General features: G+C 45.3%; 1 pseudogene; it reads left to right on the forward strand.

Annotated features, from left to right (window-relative positions):
• Positions 1–3,657: 3,657 nt before the first annotated feature.
• LOC100759979 lies at positions 3,658–4,135 on the forward strand (annotated as a pseudogene).
• Positions 4,136–15,415: the final 11,280 nt, after the last annotated feature.

Here is a 15,415-nt window from a genome sequence, read left to right on the forward strand (position 1 = left end):
GTACCTGTTTCTCTACAGCCACAGAGGCTCTCAGTTTTCACTGAGTTTATGCATCCCCCTAATAGGGTTCTGGAACTGTCCCTCCAGACTCACAGTCCCCAATCCTTGAATTTAGCAGGATGTTAGCTCCCCTTCCCTGTCGCTCCCTTCACTGAAATCCCAAGTCTCAGTGCTTCCCCAACTTACAGTCCTAGTGTTGTCAGGATTTTCCATGTCAGCACTCTGGGCTCCTGCATCCACCCAGTTACTGAGATGCTGGTCTAAGTGTTTCTGGAAAGGTATTTGGTAGATGTGGTAACAGCCACAATAACTTGACTTTATACAAAGAGAACACCCTCAGTAGCACAGGTGGGCCTTATCCTAACCGTTGAAAAGTCAAGAGAAAAAGACACTAATGACAGGAACTCCTTCAGCTGTGCCACACAATCCCAGGCAGTGAGACTCCTTCAGGGAAGAGGTGAAAGAAGGAAGTGGCAGAGAACTTTGAGTCTTGGAGAAGAATGGATGAGAGGCAAATACACACGGATCTCTCTCCCCATACAGGGCTCCAGGATGGTAGAGTGAACATGTGCAGAAAGCTGCAGACTGGTAACTGGATCCTCTCCATATTCTACAGACACTCGCCATCCTTCCTGAAGAGAATTCTGGTCCTGAATCCACAGCCTCAGCTTCAGTTACCTGCAGTTGCAAATACTTTTCTTGCCTCGTCCCAACACCATGTGCCTACCTGAGTCTCTTCTTAAATAGCCTATCTTGAGCATCTCAAATATAGTCAGTCACAGGCAGTGGGCAGTCTTCCTTTATACACACCCAGTTCTCTTCAAGAACTCCTGAGCTCAGGGCTAGGAAGGCGACTCAGCTAGTGAAGTGATCACCATAAAGACCCAAGTATGATCTCCATAGCCCACATAAGGAAGCTGGGTATGGTGGCACATGCTTGCATGCCTAGTGCTGGGATAGTGGCCAAAGACAGATAGCTCCACTGGGTTGCTGAGCAGCTACCCTGGAGTACTTGGTGAACTCGAGATTCAGTGAGACTTTGTCTCAAATAAAACAAAACCAACAACAAGGGTCTGGAGAGATGACTCAGTGGTTAAGAGCACAGGCTGCTCTTCCAGAGGACCTGGGTTCTACTCCCGCTCACAACTGTCTATGACTCCATTTCCAAGGTCTGACGCCCGTTCCTGACCTCTGCTGGCACCAGGCATAGAAGCAGAGCAAAGACCCATACATATTAGGCGAGAGAGAGAGAGAGAGAGAGAGAGAGAGAGAGAGAGAGAGAGAGAGAGAGAGAGAAAGAGAGAGAGAATATTCACCAAGTTATTCAAGCCCCAAACTTGGAAGCCTAGCCTATAAAGCTCTCTCTCTCTCTCTCTCTCTCTCTCTCTCTCTCTCTCTCTGTGTGTGTGTGTGTGTGTGTGTGTGTGTGTGTGTGTGTGTGTGTGTGTGTGTCCATCCCTCCCTCTTCCTAATTTTGATTCATTGCCAAGTTCTGTGGTTCTTTTTTTTTAGAAGAACTCTCAAATATGCCTGTATGTCCGTCTTCATACCTGGCCTGCCCACTAACTCAGACCATCACCCTGATTTACACGCCATTACACCAGCCTCTTAGCTGGTGCCTTTGCTGTAATACCCGTCAAATACCACCTTCAAAATGCAAACCTAACATCCTCTCTGATTAAAGTCCTGAATGGATGCTGCTGGTATGATGAAGTGAGCATGCTTGCTTGTGTGGTGTAGCTTCTACCTCCCCTGCCAGGTTCACTGACAACCGTCCTAGTGCTTGGACCTGGCACTTGCAGGCACCATCCAGCCTCTCCTTCCCCTAGGGCTGCCCTCTCTGTGGACATTGCTGATCTTGCTTCTTACCTGATTCCTATCCATCCTAGGAGCTGCCTGCTCACGTTCTCTAGGAGGCAAAGGCTAAAATGGGTTGAGAAGCACAGGAGAATTGCCAGGAGAAACTCTCTGTGAAGGGAAGGGGAGTAGGAGAAGGCACAGAGAGAACCTTCTACGCCATAAGGTTTAACAGGCTTCAAGAAGGGGAGGGGAGGGAGGCTTCAAAGAAAAGGTGGCATCACAGAGGCTCACTGAAAGTGTCACAGACAGCTGACGACCAGGACAGCCTGGGTGAACTGGCCTTGGCAGTGTGGGAACCTTGAGCTGACAGCCAAAGGTCTAGTAGCTAAGAGCTATTGGCCACCTGCACTCTCATCTGGAGGGAAGGGCTACAGGTCATGGCTGCCCCAAAACTTCAGTCCAGAGGAACTTTTGAGAGAAAAATCAAGTCAGCATGAGGAAGAGGGGGGGGTATAAAGAAGGGTAATGGGTATACAGATATAATTTAAAAATTATATATGTGTATGAGAATGTCATAATAGAACTCATTGTTTATAGCTGGGCAGTGGTGACACACACCTTCAATCCCAGCACTCAGAAGGCAGAGGCAGGCAGATCTCTGTGAGTTCAAGGCCAGCCTGGTCAACAGAGTTCCAGAGTGTGTAATCAGGGCTACACAGAGAAACTCTGTCTCAAAAACCAAACCAAACAAAAAACCTCATTGTTTTGTACAATTAATATATACACTAATAAAAAAGAAATAATACCTACCCAGCTCTAACTTTGCATATTAGAGCAAAAAAATATTTCCCTGTGTTTAAGACTGATTTCTAGATTGTGAGAAATTATCAGAGAACAAAGACTGAAATGCTTTCATAATTTTCATATGCATTGTTAAATTCCTAATCCTTGAAAGACAATGAAATTACTTTCACCATGCCATGTTTAACGAAACAGAAAAGTGTACTAATATATTCTGCAATGTTTTGAGTAAATGACAAAACATAGGGTTCATGTGTACCTCTTAGGATGGCCATTTCCAAAGCCAGGGTGGGCAGCTCAGTAGCAAAGCACTGTGGGCTAAATGAGAAGAGGCTCTTAGTTTAGCCCTCGATCTGAGGCAGGGCAGGGGGCAGTATGGAAGTTCCTAAATGAAGTATAAATGGAATTATCATATAGTCCCTCAACTTCCACTCAGAGTATACCCAAAGGAAATGGTAAGAACACTCAGACATTTGCACTCCTGTGGTCATTGCAGCAACCAACCTCCATAAGAACTGCATAAAGATGCTATGGTACACGTGGACAGCGGAATTGAGCAGCCTTGATAAGAGAAACCCTGCCGTTAGCCACAACATGGAGGAACCTGGAGGACATCTGGCCAAGTAAAGTAGGAAGAAAAGTACTGCATGATTTCCCTTTGACATGGGATCAAAAAGCAAGCAAACAACCAATTGGTGCCTCTTCCCTAGGGATGACCACCTGTCCTGCTTTCAGCTTCCCTCAGTTGCCTACAGTTCTTTGTGTAGGGTTGAGGCATCATAGGATTTTCTCTGTCTATTTTGGCATGTCCATTGGTATCATCCTTGTACAAGTAAATTATATGGACTGAACAGGTTATATGTAGTAATGCATATGTATTTACATATACATATGAGTGCAGTAACAATTCGTGAAACATGGGACCACAAATTTGAAATCCCCGGAGGGTTACATGGGAGCAATTAGAAATAGGTAAGGGAAGGGAGAAATGTTATAATTATAATCTCAAAAATAAAACGGTTTATAAAAAGAGAAAAAGGCAGCTTTTTCGCCAAGATGGCGCTGAAAGTAAAGAAGGAAGCTCCTGCCCCTCCCAAAGCCGAAGCCGAAGCCGAAGCCAAAGCAAAGGCATTGAAAGCCAAGAAGGCAGTGCTGAAAGGCGTCCACAGCCACAAAAAAGAAGATCCACACGTCACCCACCTTCCGGTGGCCCAAGACCCTGCGGCTCCGGAGGCAGCCCAAATACCCTCGAAAGAGCTCGCCCAGGAGAAACAAGCTTGACCACTATGCCATCATCAAACTCCCCCTGACTATTGAGTCAGCCATGAAGAAGATAGAAGACAACAACACACTTGTGTTCATTGTGGACGTCAAGGCCAACAAGCACCAGATCAAACAGGCTCTGAAGAAGCTCTATGACATTGATGTGGCCAAAGTCAACACCCTCATAAGGCCTGATGGAAAGAAGGCATACGTTCAGTTGGCTCCTGACTATGATGCTCTTGATGTTGCCAACAAAATTGGGATCATCTAAATTGAGTCCAGCTGGATAATTCCAAATATACACTTTTTCACCATAAATAAAAAAGAGAGAGAGAGAGAGAAGCAAAGTGGCTTGTTTTAACAAGTTACAATCTTTTCAGGTGACTGTTAATCAAATATTTACATTAAATACTTATATTCACACAAAAAAGCAAGCAAACAAACAAATGACACAGAGTTTCCAAGAAACAAACGAAGCAGTGGTTACCTTAGGAGGTAGGGAGTGGACAGCCAAGTAGGAAGAACAAGTCTAGAGATCTAATGTATGGCCTGAGCACCACAGACAACAGCCCATACGTGGGGCTTTTACCAAATGAGCAGACTCCGCTGGTCTTACTGACCAGTCACAAGCATGGGCATGCTCGAAATCTCACTCTAGTAAACCTCTGCTCTCTGTGATCTCACAACATGCCAACCGTATACAGCAGAATTTAAGTAATTTTTTTTTTAATTTACTTAAAGGAAGGGTTGAAGGAGTAGCTTTGGAACTAGCTAATTAAGAAAAAGAAAACGGGGGCTGGAGAGATGGTTCAACTGTTAAAAGTGCACTGTTGTTCCAGTGGCCCCAAGTTCAGTCCCCAGCACAGCACCCATGTCACGTGGCTCACACTCAGCTGTGACTCCAGCTCCTGGTCTCTGGCGTCTGCAGGTACCCACACTCATATGTTCCAGGACAGCCAGGACTACACAGAGAAACCCTGTCTCAAAAAATTAAAATAAAAAATAAAATAAAAAGTCACTTCTTGGTTAGCCAAATAATTGGGAGTCACTTTCTGATTTTTTTTAAAGCAGAACAAAATTGATATAATTATTCTAATAAAGGAGACTTGGAAAGAATTCACAATCCAAAGCCACATATCATATACAGTTTAGTTAAAATGACCAGCTACTGGGCCTACCAGGGTCAGCAGGAGTGCATGGCACTGGGGTACACACACATACACACTATAACAGGCAGACCTAGAAAATACGACAGAAAGCAAAGTGCTATCAGATATCTTGGTGGCTCTGGCCTGCAGCACCAACTACTTAGGAGGCTGAGGCAGGGAGATCACACAAGTTCAAGGCTAGCCTGGAAAACTTAGTGAGCTTCTATTTCAAAATAAAAGTATTAAAGGGGCTGGAGATTCAGTGCAACTGTAGAGCACTTATCTAGCACATATGAGTGCCTAGGTTTAAATACTTGGTATAAACACATGTATGTATGTATGTATGTATGTATGCATGTACGGAATATACAAATATGTCAAGAGCTGGACTAGACATTTGCTATGTTGTCCACCTTTGGCTTTCTATTGCTGAGAGGCACGTCAATTCACCACAGTCTGGTACTTGTGTTATCCAGAGGACGCTTTACCCTCCACGCCTCACTGACTTCTCAGTCATCATTTATTCTATGTCTCCTGGGGCCAATTCTTCCTCCACCCGTCCCAGGACTATGGCCAGCTCACCCTGCCCTGAGCCATCCATGGTTGTTCTCTTTCCTACCATCCAAGCAAGCCCCTCCCTTGCCCCATGGTTTCTTGCACTTCTCTGTGACTGCTTCTGTCTTCCCAATGTGCCTAGTTGTTTGTTTCTAATTCCCCTCCTTGAACGGCCCTCTAAGGAACTCTTGGCCCTCCGATAACTTCTAGTGTGCTGCTGCAGATGAAGCTCGAAGGTAAACGGTTAAATCTGCCTTTCTTAGTCTGCAGTCTGAGGCTTGACAGGTCAGTCTCCCAGGCTGTGTTGTTAGCCATCCAGGCTGTGCTACTGGTCGGGTGGCTGGACCAGCGCTGCCCTCCTCGGCCACAGTCTCTATTTAAATCACCCCACACTAGCCATTAGTTCCACAGCAAGCTAATGTCTAAAAGCAAGAACACGGATTAGTACCTAATAAGCCAGTTTCCAGAATGCCTTTAGCTGAAATCAAGGGTACAATTTGATTGATTCTAACAGTTTCTTCCCAATGTACTTAGAGAGGCCCATTGGGCGGGGCTGGGAGAATTTCCCTGTATCCATTATGCAGTCCTCATCAGTCACAAAACCAGGAACTTTCTTGTATCAGGAGAGAATGTGCATCGTTCCAATAATTAAGAAATGAAACGGGGGAGACGAACAGGAGCTCTCTCTTGGAAAATAAATAGCACAGTCGGGCCCTTAGCCCAGCCCCCAGCTGAACTGTGACAAGCCACATATATTTGACTAAAAAGAGGAAAAATGTGAGGCTGTCTACAAAAGCACTGTCTAGTACAGTACTTAGAAGACGCATATGCCTTGTTTCTTTTTAATACAACCTCACCATTGTCTTCATTTTTACTTCTTTTGTTTCTTAATATAAATTATTCTCAGGTTAACCATTTAATTACCCATCATTTTTGTTTCAATTCTTTTCCTCAATGGCTTGTATTTTCCATCAAATGGAGAAAAAATGGTTTTGGATAGAGTCTGTCTATGTAGCACAGGTTCATCTTGAACTCAGAATCCTCCTGCCTCAGCTCCCGGGCACTGGTATGACAAGCGAGCAGCAGCATGCCAGCTGCAACTGGAAAACTATCCATAGCTTTCTAGTTCCAGAGTCAGTTATGGGAAAGGAAGAGAGAGAGAGAGAGATGTGTCTAAATCACGTGTTAAAGGATGAGTTAAGGAAAAAAAAAGGCTCATTCTTGTACTAGGGAAAACTCCAACAGGAACTAGCAAGAACTGTGGAGTTTGGACAGTGCTTCAAATCCCCTGGGTTAATCTGTAACAGACAATTCTCATCTTTAAATTCCCCTAATGACTAAAACTTAGTTGTAGTAATTATTTAAGAGCTCCTTGAGGAGAAGGAGGAAGATAAAAGTCTAACTACCAGATCAAAATGAAAGGCCTCTAATTTCACGGAGATTTGCATAGCTCGTTGGAGGTTAGAGATAATACCTAATTCCATAACTGTTTTTCCTGTGTCTCTTTCATTCTATTTAACAATCCAAGGAATGACACCGGGTGGGGGCGGGGAACAGTGGCTACTGGATTTTCTTTCTTGCTTCATCCTGAGTTGGTATGAAGTGGGCAGGAAGCTCCAAAAGCATTTAACAGGGGCTGCAGAGCCACAAAGATGATATAGAAATACCTAAACGTGTACAAATTCACACTCCATTTGTCATCTTTTGTTGTGGTTGCTTTGAGACAGAGTCTGGCCTCAAACTCGAGGTGGCCCTGTAAAGGGAGCCACTAGACCTATTACGTAATTCTTTTCTCACCTCCCTTTATTTATTCTGAACAGAGCCGGAAGTGAACTTCAAGCCTTAGATACATGCTGTGACCCTGACCTATATCCCTAGATGGGTCCCTTGTGATCTTAAAATGCAAACGGGAGGTGTGGTAGTCTGAATGTAAGTGGCCCCCGTAAGCTCATAGGGAGTGGCACTATTAGGAGGTAAGGGGGTATTGGAGTAGGTGTGGCCTTGTTGGAGGAAGTGTGTACTGAGGGAGTAGTCTCATATATATTGAAGCTATGCCCAATGTCTCAGACCCTTTCCTGTTGCTTGCAGGTCAAAATGTAGGACCTCCCAGCTCCTTCTCCAGCACCATGTCGGCCTGCACACCACCATGTCACATCATGATGATAATGGACTAAACCTCTGAAAATGTAAGCCACCCCATTAAATGTTTTTCCTTTATAAGAGTTGCCATGGTCCTGATGGAAGCAGAGACAGACATCCACAGATATACACTGAGCTGAAATCGGGAGGAATGAAGAGTGAAGGTGTCTGTACCAGGTTGGAGAAACCCACAGGAACAGTTGGCCTGAACAAGGGAGAGCACATGGGCCCCAGATGCTGTCAGGGAGGCCAGTACAAGACTGATCCAGACCCCTGAACATGGATGTCAATAAGGAGGCCTCTGCACTCCAGGGAGCCTCTGGTGGTAGATTAGTATTTTTCCCTGGTGCAAGAAGGGACTTTGAGAGCCCATCCCACGTGAAAGGATACACTCTGGTCCTGGACACATGGGGAAGGGCCCAGGCCCACACAAGAAGATTTGGTGGACTTTGCAAAGCCCCCATTGAGGGCCCTACCCTGCCTGGGGAGTGGTGGGTGGATGGAGTGGGGGTAGGCTGGGGGTGGGGGAGGAGGGATGGGGGTGAGGGGAGGGAGAGGGAGAAGGGACTTACATCTGAAACAAGCGTGTTTCCTAACTAGAACTAATAAATAAATTTTAAAAAAAAAGTTGCCATGGTCATGGTGTCATTTCTCATCAGAGCAATAGAAACCCTAAGACAGCAGTGGAGAGATGTCAAGAAAACCCAGGTTCAATTCCCAGCACCTACATGGCAACTCACAGCTGTCTGTAACTCCAGTTCCAGGGGATCTGACGCCCACCTCTGATCTCTATGATACCAGGCACGTATGTGATGCACATACATACATGCAGCTAAAACACTCATACAAATAAAATAAATCTAGCTAGTCGAGGTGGCACACACCTTTAATCCCCACACTTGGGAGGCAGAGGCAAGCAGATCTCTGAGTTCAAGGCCAGCCTGCTCTACCGAGTGAGTTCTAGGACAGTCAGGGCTACGCAGAGAAACCCTATCTTGGAAAACGTAAATAAAATAAAAGTGTCAAATGTAAATAAAAACAATAACATGACATTTCATCTATCAGATTAGTAACAATAAAAATGTTTCAAGATACCCAGTGGTGGTTAGGTATGCAAATACCCCCAGATGATAGCAGAGGGGCTAGGGAGATCGATCAGTTGTAAAGTACCGACCTTGCAAGCACGAGGATCTAAATTCAATGGCCAGAACCCATGGGGGGGGGGGGGCGGCCAGTTGTGGTGGCACATGTTCTTGTAAACCCAGGGCCAGGAGGTGGAGACAGGAGGACCCCTGGGCCTTGCTGATCAGGCTAGCCTACTTGGTGAGTTCCAGGCCAGTGAGAGATCTTGTCTCAATTTTTTAAAGGTAGATAATGCCTGAGGAACAACACAGTGTTGTCCTCTGACCTACTTGTGTGTACCTACCTACACACACATGAACACAAACATGTACATACACACACACACACACACACACACACACACACACAAAGCTTTGGAAATGAAAAGATATTGACAATCTTCTGAGAGCCAATTTGTTAATACTTATCCAAAGTTAAAATCCATATAATCTTGAGGATATTTTTCTTGAGACAGGGTCTAGCTCAAGCCCTAGCTGTCCTAGAACTTACACTGTAGACCAGGCTGCCTTCAAATTCCCAGAAATCTACCTGTCTTGAACCCCCAGTGCGGGGATTAAAGGTGTGGGCCGCCATGCCTGTCTGTAACCTTGAACATATTTAACCACTAGGGATTTAGTTATTAGCTGTATTTACAAAAAGATACTAAGTTGTGTGTACAGGCCTGTCCATGACAGAATTGGTTGAGACAGAAATGAGCAGGAAAATGACTGAACATATTAAGGTGCATTCGTCTTAAGAGATATTAAGTGGTTTCGAGAAAACATTTTTGCATGCTGACATGGAGAAAATATCAAGACTTGCAAGGTGAAAATCATGCTGTAGGGTAAATAATACAATTCATTTTTTTAAAAGAGAAAATATTAACTGAGGGAGGAAATATGTGTTAAGAGACCCATTTTCTACAACTCCATATGGCTTCTGTTATGCTAGGGACTAGAAACTAGAAGTGATCTGAAATTCTGTACCATGGTCACTTACATCGAATTTATGGGGGGAAGAACTTTTAAAGGAAAAAAGTAGCCTTGAAAAGTGATAAAGAGGTTATGTCATTGAATGACCATAGGTGGCTGGATATAACACATGCTGTGTCCTGAGGCTAGTGTGGCCCTTGGCTTCATGGGAGGTGAGAAGGGGATGATATGATACTCTGCAGACATAAGCTCTTTTGGTACATCTGTTCTTTTTGCCTGTTTAACATCGGTTTCCTTTTTTTTTTTTTTTTTTTTTTTTTTTTTTTTTTTTTTTTTTTTTTTTTGAGTAAGAAGACATGTTCTCCTTTCAGGAACTACTTTCCCTCCCTCTACCCTTTAGTCCATGTTTTATGTTGGGGGCTGGACCATGACCTCCAGTTACAAGAGTGAACCAGTGAGCATTGTCTCTGAAGAACTGCCATGATGGCTTCCAAGAGAGAAACCACCCAAAGATGGCAGAAGAGCGCCACCCACGGAACATCTACTGGAGCTTGTGGACAAAGGAGATGATCTCCTCTGAGAGCATGGCTGCCACAGCAAATGTCTGGAACTGATGTGTCCCTTGTCACCAACACCTGGGTAGTGATTTGTCTGAAAATGTAACAAAACACAGGAAAGCAGCCTGTGTGGTGAGAGACGGGTTCCTGTGGACATGAAACACCTGCATCCAGACTGCAGAAGACTTCCATTTCATGTGATCTGGTAAATTCTCGCTCCTCCCTGAGCTGCTGTGAGCTGGGTACCTGTCAGTTTCTTCACAGAATCAAAACAGATTCCACAGCTGGCAATGACCACAGTCCCTTCTGGTAGCATTTACCACAATGCTTTCTGTCCTCCTGTCCCTTGTGTCCTCACCCTCCCACCCAGCCCAGAAGAGGGAACCAAAAAGAACAGAACCTTAGTGACACACTTGTGGCACACCACATGGGACGTTTCAATATTCTTCATTGCTTGATTTTCAATACCTAAGAACTTTTGCATGGCATCAATGTCTTAAGATGACTGAGACGGGGGCTGTGGAGATGGTGAATGTAAATTGCCTGCTCTGCAAGTATAAGGGACCTGATTTTGGATCCTCAGGACCCATGTAAAAGTGACACATGCCCGGAACCCTAGCCCTGGGAGGACAGAGGCAGAATCTCAAGGGTTCATTGACCTGCGAGTCTAGCAGAATTGATGAATTTCAGATTCAATGAAAACCTGCCCCCCCCAAAAAAAACTAAGGCAAAGAACAATTGAGGAAGATGCCAGCATGTACACACACACACACACACACACACACACACACACATCCCATGTAGTCTTAGTTTTAGTAGCTATGATATAGATATCTAAGCAAAGATTTAGGCATCTTTTTTTATTTTTAAAGCAATCTTATTTTATATACCAATCCCAGTTCCCTCTCTCTCCCGTCCTCCTGCTAAATACAGGCATCTTACAGATATAAGACAATTGCAGTACCAGACATGTAAATTCCGAAGCTCCTTCAGGGATGGGCACAGAGTAACCCTTCTCAGGGATCTGCTGTGCACAACAGGGAAGTCACATGACTAAGGTGTACGTAACTCATTGCATCCACAGCTCCATATTCTCTACTCTTGGTGCAGAGGCAAATTTCTTTTGTTTTGTTTTGTTTTGTTCTGTTTTTTTTAGTGGATTTCTAACACACTTGCAGACACTACCAACCAACATGGCAGGCAGGAGGCGACAGAGGACATTTGGAGGCAGCCACACTTTTCTCCTGTCACTGCCACCTGTCCCATTAGTGTCAGGATCCTGTTAACTCAGCAAGCTCAGGATCCAGTCGCCTCAGCACTTGCAGCCCACATTCACTGCCAACTCCCCCAGCCATCTGGCGATCTTAGGATCACCTGCCCTGAGAAGATGCCTTAGTCCCTGGCCACACCTACCACAGTCTCAAACCTGTTCAACAAGCCTGACACGGAAAGTGACAGTCATAACAAGACACCTTACAAGCCGGTCTGCACAGATCAAAGGGCATGGTGAAATGCCATCTGTTAGTTGTGAACATGCCTCCTGTCACTTCTCTGCAGAATGACAGACTGGCGGTGACCCGTGGCAGCTATGGCTCAGTACAGTGCCCCAGTGTCTGGCTGTCGAGCTTGGCAGGACTCTGGGGACCGCAGAGGCATTTCGGTGTTAGACTTTTCAGGTCTCAACGATCTCAGAGGCAGACACAAAATAAAGACAAGGCAAAACCCAAGTGGGAGATGCCTCTGGTGTGTGTCACTCAGCTGTTCCCCCAACTCCACCTATGTGTGGACTCAGGGTGTCAACAAACACACAGCCTGGAACACTCATCTGAACACATGGCTGCAACCATGTATTTTCTCAAAAGATAACTATATAGGCATGATAGGTGATGAGGGACAGCTGTGGAAGCTGGTTTCTAAGGTGGAGGAACTGATCTGGTGAGGTCATGAGTGGGCCTGCATCAGAGTATAGATTGACACCCTCATGGGTTAAGTAAGAGTACTGGAAATGTTCTGCCCCCCTCCTCCCTCCTCTTTTATCCCTTCTTCTCTCCCGTCCCGTCCCGTCCCTCCCTCTCTCCCTTCTCTTTCTTCAGTGCTAGGGATGGAAGCCAAAGTCTTGCCTCACACATGCTAGGCAAACACTGATCCACATTCCCAGTCTGTACTTACTTCCATCAGGTCACCGGTCCGGGTCATGTGGCTCCGCTCCACATAACTACCTCCCAAACGTTCCATCTGTGTATGGATTCGGAGACGATACACACAAGCACGACCCTGCCACAAGGCCTTCTCTGGCTTTGCTGAAAGCCCAGTGGATTTTCAGTTGTGCATGACACACCAAAGCCCACACGGCCAGCAAGGGTCAGCTTCAACACTGGCTGCAGTGAGCTGAAAGGAAGAGTCACTGCCACTAAGCCTTCAGTCAGGATCAGGCTTATGCAGACTGGTTTTCTAGCACTGTGCAGCTTTTCTGCCTCTGCGCCACACACATTCTCCGGAAGCCCCAGCCTCAGATCTCCCTTAAGATCTCAGTATTGGAGAAGGTTGTTGAAGAGACCCTTTACTGATGCCTTCACATAGGAGAGGTTCCCAGTCACAGGCTTATCGGGACCCTCTGCTCTTCCCATCTAGTTTTGACTGAGTAATTCAAGTGTCTCCCACACCCACCTGTGAGCAGAGTCAGCCAGGCTGTACTTAGGCCCTGCACAAAAGGAAACTTGCCTGATGTCAGTGGCCAATAAAATTCTTCCTGGGCTCTGCCTTCCAAACTGTACTTAAGTCTATACACCACACATCTTTTGGTTCTTCTGTTAGAGGCGTGGGATGAGCAGTTCATATCATGTGTTTGTCACCTGGGTCATCACTGCATCTCCGAGAACTGCATGTGGAAGATGCTGAAAATTATTCACTTAAGTTTTTCATTTATTGACTGAAGACCACTTCAGCTAGAGCCTTCCTTAATTTGGGGATATTCTAAAATGCTTCTAAGAAGCATCTTTCACATTGTTTCAAGTTTTCTACAGTCCAATGTTATCACCAAGTATTCCTGTAACTTCAAGTGTCTCTGGAAAGGGCAATACACCAAATTAATGGAGTCTTCACATGAGTTAATTTAATAACAATTAAAAGCCAGTTGCTTTACAAGAGCCCAAAAGATGAGTGAGCTGTAAAGGGAAAGACAGTTCCACCAACTTTCAGATTCTCAGATTTTTCTCTGAAATATCATTCTTTTATCCATTATAAAGTGAAATTACTTGAAAGTTAAATTTTCTACCACAAAAACTTCCAAGATAGCAGGGTGCAAGCATGCACCTTTTTCTCATTCTAATTTTTTTCAAAACATACTTTTAACTAGGAGTGTCTGGGTTGAGGGGTCCACAAGCTAATACACGTTAGAGGGTGCTATTTTTTTTAATGTGTGATTGTGTTTACATTAAACCCCTGTGATCATTGTAAGTATGAACCCAGCTGCTTCAATAATCACACATATGGGTAGAATGGAAGGGCAAGAATGACGTAGTGGTCACACTTTCTTACCTTGCCATGTTTTGCATGGATATGATCATGGGAACATGTAAGACGGCGTGTTATTGACACCCTAGCTCCAGAGGCTCAGTATGGCCGAGGGTATCTGCATTCCCCAGATCCCAATCCAACTTGTTCACTCTCCCCTGATGCCTGTAGAGATGGCTTCCTGGTTCTCCTGAGGAGCCAACTGTCTTTTTCAGGCCCTTTTGTATTAAGTTACTGTGTGCTTCTCTTTAGCTCAGCTTCACCTCTTCTTGGAATCTTCTCACCTTCTGGTTGTCTTCACTAGAGTGAGTCAGTAAACACTGAGGCTTAGGTTTCTGCTATCATATTGTGCACAACCTACACACTGAGCTGTGCCAGGCCCTGCAGATAAGGCAGAGCAGAGTATAGGAGACGTCAGACCCAGGCTTTCCACTTGGGTTCTTAGAAGGACACAAGAGACAAACCATCAACTATCAGGGAGAACTGAGGTCACAAATGTCTGGGTGACCTGGGGCAGAAAGTCTGAGAAGCATTTAAGATGAGATTTCGGAAAAAGAAAACAGCTATCCAAAGATGGTCAAGGTCATTGACTAGTGCAAAGCCATCAAACTGATACAGAAGTCAAAGCCTATGGTAGGAGATGACAGGCGGCCAACACAGCCCTTGTAGTCAGAAAGACTTTGGATTTTCTTCCAAGTGCAGGAAGAAGCCTTTGAGGGGTGGAGGCAGCATGGTGATACCCTGGTCATGGAGAAGAATATGGGTTTGTGCTGATAGTGAGTGGAAGTCAGGAAGGAGGCCCGAAGGCTGATGGGGAATTTGGGCTAAGCTTTTGGTCACCAGCAGAGCACCCTCCCAGTGCCTTATTCCTTGAGTCCAGGCCTTTGGCAGCACCCTAAAAAAAAACAAGACAGCGGCCAATGTTTTTCCAGACCTGATCTGCCAGTTGCCACCTCTGGGTGTAGACGGGTGAGGAAGGGATAAAGGGGAACCCCGAAAGCCAGTTTGTTCTTAATCTTTCCCTTTATAGCTGAAAAAACATAAATTCCCTAAACAGAGACCACAAAATCAGATGCATCAACCTGACCCAGCTCCGCAGTCAGGTCAAGTCTGCCACCACCGCCACTCCTGCCTCTTTCTTCATCGCCTTCAGTTTCCTGATGTCTCAGTAGAAATTAAAGGAGAGCACACAAGCATCACACATAGTCTGTTGCTAGGCACAGCAGCGTCATGCTCTTCCTTGCATGAGAACCTGGTCCCCGGCATGAGTTCCCAGGGCAGTCAGAGCAGATATCTTCCCTGCCCTTCACTCACAGGTCAACCCCACCATGCTTGGGTGAGCTTTTGAAGCCATCCAATCTCACAGAACTGCTTTTGTGACTGAGACATCTCTGAGAAGTTCAACTGTGCTTGAATCTAAAATCATTTGCCATTCTCCTGTCCCTAACACACAAGTCCCTGTGTGTTGATCTAACCAATTGGTAGTGTTTTGAGTAATACATCATGAGGCCAATGGCGCCTTAACGATGTATTACATTAATATATCATCAAAGCCCTGGCATTGTTATGATATATTACTTTAATA

This window comes from Cricetulus griseus, chromosome 5 (assembly GCF_003668045.3).
Source record: "Cricetulus griseus strain 17A/GY chromosome 5, alternate assembly CriGri-PICRH-1.0, whole genome shotgun sequence".
Taxonomy (NCBI): domain Eukaryota; kingdom Metazoa; phylum Chordata; class Mammalia; order Rodentia; family Cricetidae; genus Cricetulus; species Cricetulus griseus.